We start from the raw sequence: 6,136 nt of genomic DNA on the forward strand, positions 1-6,136 counted from the left end.
GCCAGGCGTAATCCCTAAGCATCACCAAACAACCACAAAAATTGTGTGGTCTCCAAACAACAACAAAAATAGACCATGTTATTGTATAGAAATAAACCAAGATATGCTGAGGCTATCTAAATGATCCCATGTCGAGGAGAGGCGAGAAGATATTTGACCTCTGTGCCTTACAATTCCCTGCCATTCCTCCACATAGAAGTCTCTTTTTGTTTTTTTGTTCTAAAATCTTATAGCTTTGAGTTGACTATGCTGATAGACATTCAAAGATTCCAGGGTGGTGTGTGTTTTGTAGCAAAAAAAGTCTGTCTTACGGCCAGATTTTTACAGTAGGTTATAGCCTGTATGGTCCAGGGGTCATGGAATGTGGCTGGAGTGTCATGTTCTCCGGGAAGCAAAAACAGAGGAACAGTTGCAAACTACTCAAGTCAGTTCATGCAAATGACTGAATTCCAATTTGACCAGAATGCTGTTGGGTCCTGGCCAAGCCCGCTGATACCTCTGCTGCCTCCAGGTTCTGAGCGTGCTCCAGAGTCCTCAGCTGACCTTGGGGTTGAATTGGCCAGTCCAGGATGGGCTGTAGCTCACCCGCCCACTCCCCTGCCAGTGTAGGCCTTCCTTATCATTTTCTCCTTGAGGTCTCCTCCCAAGGTCAACAGAAATTTTGACAACAATCATAATAATGTCATCACTTAGGGACCAAGTGCCGGTGAAACATGTTCCAAAAAACATACAGCTGTTTTCAAAACCGGATGGATTCGAAATGCCATAGTTCTCTTGCCAAAAATACTATTCCCCAATGGCCCTGGATCTGTGATTTTCCTCTCTAAACAGAATGACTCTATATGAATTCTCTGGACCTTTTGATCTCTGGGAATAGTGTTTGGAGGTGCAATTTGACAATAAAACCCCATGACTGTTTCAGGAAGGGTTCCCTCACTCACATATTGTGAGGATGGCATTGTTACTTTTTTTAGAAGTCTCTGATCTCTTAGATAATTTGAATTTATATACACATGGGTTTGGTTGGTTAATATTGTGTTAAGAAGTGATATGTATGCTCATGAGAGATATAGTCTACAGATCTATTGCAACCTTCTTGTCTAGTTTGGTACCAGAACAGAACTAGCTTCATAAAATGAGTGGACTAGCATTCTTACTTTTATTTCTGAAAGTCTTTGAAGCACTGCTATTATTTCTTCCTTTAACATTTGTGGGGACAGAGAGATAGTATAGTGGACGGGGCAACTGTCCTGCATATAGTGGACCGCCTGTCTTTCTCTCCTTTTCCTGGTGCTTTCATGGCTAGGGAAGAGAGCAGAGGCCTAGTGTTAGAGGACTGAGCTCATATCCTCATCACTTGGCAGAACAGCCCTGAGCAGGTTTGTCTTTCCTCTGAGCTCTAGATTTCTCTTTGTGTAAAGTCAAGAGCTGAGAGAATCTAGGGGCTGGAGCAATAGCACAGCGGGTAGGGCATTTGCCTTGCACACAGCTGACCCAGGTGCGATTCCCAGCATCCCCTATGGTCCCCTGAGCACTGCCAGGAGTAATTCCTGAGTGTGGGGCCAGGAGTAACCCCTGTGCATTGCCAGGTGTGACCCAAAAAGAAAAAAATAAGAGCTGAGAGAATCTAATAACTGTAAACCAGGACCCAGCACAGTGCCTGGTGTTGGGTAGCATATCAATAATTATTTATTTCCTACCTTTATTTGTCACGCTGACAGAAAGAACCCCCACTATGTTGGAAAAGGATGACAAAAATGGGGATGGGATTCAGGCTGGGCAGAGGTCAGAAGAGGGAGAGATTTGGTCCACGAAGAAAGGAGACTCTGGGCAAAGAAAAAGGAGAAATAAAATCTAATGTGCTTCTAAAGAAACTTTTTCTAACGAGGAGAGAGAAATTGATCAAGGGGATGAATCATCTTGGGTGTAGAAAATAGATAATTCTAGTTAGAATCAGAAACGGACTCTGTGGGGACAGCAAAAGACTGGCACTAAGTATTAACTAACACATAGAAAGCTTTAGAGTGGGGCAGGAGTGATAGCACAGCGAGTAGGGTGTTTGCCTTGCACTCGGCCAACCCGGGTTCAACCCCCAACATCTCATATGGTCCCCCGAGCACTACCATGAGTAATTCCTGAGTGTAGAGCCAGGAATAACCCTGTATATAGCTAGGTGTTATCCAAAAAGGAAGAAAAGAAAGTCCTAGAGCTAGGTGCTGATAACCATGTTGATGGTTATCTGTCCCACCGTTCACTCCTTCTCCCCCTCCTCAACTTCTTCCATTTTCTCCCCACCGCCACACTGCCATCACCATTATGATCACAATCAGCATCCTCACCCCAAGAAACTTGAGCAAGCAGCATTTTCAGAGCATAGCCTATATGCTAAGCAGTGTGCCAAGAGCTTAGCATGGATCTCAGTCTTGACAATGACCCTGTGAGGTAAGTAATATGATCACTTCCCTTTAGCAATAACTCCCACACCTAGTAAGTGACTCATCCAGAATTCAAATTCCAAAGCTTTCCTTATTAACTTTGCTTCAAATTTTATATATATTAAAAATAAACATAAATGGGTTTCAGAGAATTTACTTCTAAAAATAGTACCTGTTGCCTTCGAAAAAGCAAAAGTCATATAATGTTCCAACGCCCATCCCTCCAGTATTTCCCACCAGCAATGTCTCCAATTTCCCTCCCTTGTATGGCATGGCTGAAACCCAATCACGAACAACTTTGTGACTGTTTATCTCAAGGTGAATCAATAAAGAAAGAAAGAAAGAAAGAAAGAAAGAAAGAAAGAAAGAAAGAAAGAAAGAAAGAAAGAAAGAAAGAAAGGAAGGAAGGAAGAAAGAAAGGAAAGAAAGAAAGAGAAAGAGAAAGAAAGAGAGAAAGAGAGAGAAAGAAAGAAAGAAAGAATACATTATACTTAAAGTGAAAAATTAAAAATCTTAAAGGTAAAAGATAAGCTTGATAAAAGAGAATATGCACATCATGAACCTATCAGGTAAATAAAGTAAAAAAATTCCTAGTCCTGATAACCTACCAATGTCAGAAATTTCACTTAGGTATTAAAAAGATATTATTGTATCTTCTGAACTATTTTTATTAAATTTGACAATGTACAAAGGAAAAACACATTATGAAAGATGTTAATCATTAAAATTAATGAAGAAGGCAATAGGAAATATGAACATCCCTACATTAACTGAGCTGATCATAAATTGTATCAGTGAAAATCTTTCTCTCAAAAAACTCCATGTTCAGCCAGTTTCACTAGTGAATTATATAAAATATTTTTGCTCTTATTTGGTTTGGTTTGGGTTGGGTTTTATGCCGTACCCAGTATTTCTCGGGGCTTACTACTCCTGGCTCTGTGCTCAGGGATCATTTCTGGAAGGCCCAGGGAATCACATGATGTGTCAGGGATAGAACCTGGGTTGGCCAGATGCAAAACCTCTATATGCAGGACAGTGGCCCTGTCCACTACACTATCTCTCTGTCTCTACAAATTTTTAAGGAAGAAATAATAGCAATACTTCAAGGACTTTCAGAAATAAAAGTAAGAATGCTAGTCCACTCATTTTATGAAGCTATTCTGTTCTGGTACCAAACCACACAAAAGGTTGAAACAAATCTATAGACCTATATCTCTCATGAGCATATATATCACTTCTTAACACAATATTAACAAATCAAACCCACGTGTATATAATTCAAATTATCTAGGCAATCAGAGACTTCTAAAAAAAAAGCAACAATGATAAAGGATTTGACACTACATGATTTCAAAGGTTCTTATAAAGCTAAAATAAAAAGGAAACTGTGATTTTGGTGAAAGAAGAGCCATTCAGACTGACCCCAGCACAGATGGTCAACTGATTCTCCATGCAAGGGGTTTCATGTAAGCAAGCCAAGTATTGTGGGGTCCCCAGTATAGGAGCTCTTCTAGCTGCCCTGTGGTATAATCCTTGGGAGGCCACTCTATAGTTGGTTACAATAGGCTCGGTAGGTCCCTGAACAAGCACATGTCCCAGTGTGGTCATAACTGGCACAAACCAAGGTTAATTCTACCTGTCTCAGTATCAGAAAGTACCCAGTGCCCAAACTGGGGCAGGTAAGAAGCTCATTCTACAGCTTTCACTATGAGCATGCAGAAACAGAGAATAACCCGTGCCCTTCCCACGGTTCTTTTAAGTCACTTTCATCAGTCTTATCTTGAGGGGGTTGTCTCCCGTTGTCTGGACACAATACTGGTCAGTGTCGTTCTGTCTCCAATGGGGGAGGCAGCTTTTTGATTCCGTCCTCCTTCGGGGCAGTTTGTGTGGTCAGGATCACAGTACCAGGACCTCTCCCAATGCGTACGGATGAGGAGTTCACTCTGGCAGTGTACTCCGAGCCCCGAATGGAGCTAGGCCTTGATACCTGCAAAGGCCAGTAGTGACTGGAGAAGAGAGAGACCATACAATCTGGCCTATGCTTCCTTATCAAGGCTATGTTGGAGTAATGGCAGTCGACCCAAAAGAATTTCAAAGGGAGCAGAGTTCCTCCAAAAGGAGGTTTGCACTCACAACAGGGCAATTGGAAGGGATTTTCAAGGCGGGAGGGGCTTCCTTAATTTATCTATCTACATCATATTCCCCTAGAGATTTCACCACCTTAAATCTTTAATGGGAAAATGGTCCAAGTTCCGTCTTCTGGAGCTGCTTCCTGCTGACACAGGGATGTTGACCCTGCCTACACCAGGGGCGAACTCTCAGGCTACCTTAGTTTTTAATGAGCCCCAAGCCATGAATTTGAAAGATCAGATCAGTTAGACTAAAGAATGCTACTTTGGAATGACCAGACCTTGGAGGGGGAAAAACAAATGACAAATGCTCCAATGCTAATGGCATAGAAAGCACAGTTCTGAGTTACTTCCTTCTTACTGCCCTGTTCTAATATTTTACTTTCACTAATATTTTACTGCATTAGTCCATGTGTCAGTAATTTTCAACTTCCCTTTAGACACCTTGTTCCAATGCCCATTCTTCCTCTTCTACAGAGTGTTCTGGCTTAGAGAAATATTCTCTCATGTGGTATTAAGCCCATGATGGAACAAGAATTGAGAGCTGTTGTGTATTAACTAAGAATGAATACTTAGCACTGGTTTAGATGTCCACTCTCAGTACTTCAGCCAGTTGACAGGTTGTGGGGGAAAGCAACTGATCCTGCCCTTCGGGCTGAGGTCCCCCTGGTAAAGCTCTGGCTTCTGCTTTTCTGGCCAGACTGGTGACCGCATGTTCAACATTGAATTTCTTCATAGACTAGACCTCTTACTCACTGAATTACCCAATTATTCAATCACCTTCGTAAAACTGGAATCTGATCCTTATAGAAAGCAAGTTACAGAAACATGGTTTTCGCTCCTTCTGCATTTCGAATCTGCCAGATGGCTTAACAAACCTGGCTTGTTCCCTTGCATAAACACAGCAAGATTGGAGAACTCACCATCTGGGATACCCCGTTACTTACTGAGAAGTCCTGGGCGTTGGTCAAAGACAGAGCAGGAGACACGTCAGTAATGGCATTTAATGTTTTACCTCACGTCGGGGCTACCCTAGGCTTGGCCATAAGATGTGACGATCAGATCCCATGATGAACTAGAGGTAGAGCCTTCAGGTTGAACTGGGCTCAGGCCTCTAGCCCTCCGTAGGAATGTCCTGGGAGTCAGGAGTCCATCCCATCCCTTCTTCACGGCCGGGAGAGATCTCGACCTTCAGTTTTTAACACTGAGGGTTGGGCCCAGGCTGAGTCAGTCATTGCAGATTTCTAGCTTCCTCATTTTCCACAGCACAGATGATGTCTAATCCTTTCTTGAGCCGGCCTCCCTTTAGGGTCTCCCTGAAGTTTGTAGGGTACTTGAAACAGTAACTGTTAAATACCTGCTACTGTCATTTAAACCAATCCTCTGACCCTTTCCCTGGAAGAGGGCTTTTGGGGTCCCATCGCTGGTTTTCCTGTCTGCACCAGGGATAGACCCTATTGCAGAGAGGAAAGTCTTTTGTCTGGGTTCATGCAAACAAACATAATGCCTTAATACTTCATGGCACTCAGGAGATAAAAGCAAATATTTCACCGAACTCATTTAGTCAGTCCC

Source organism: Sorex araneus, chromosome X, assembly GCF_027595985.1.
Source record: "Sorex araneus isolate mSorAra2 chromosome X, mSorAra2.pri, whole genome shotgun sequence".
In the NCBI taxonomy this organism is placed as follows: domain Eukaryota; kingdom Metazoa; phylum Chordata; class Mammalia; order Eulipotyphla; family Soricidae; genus Sorex; species Sorex araneus.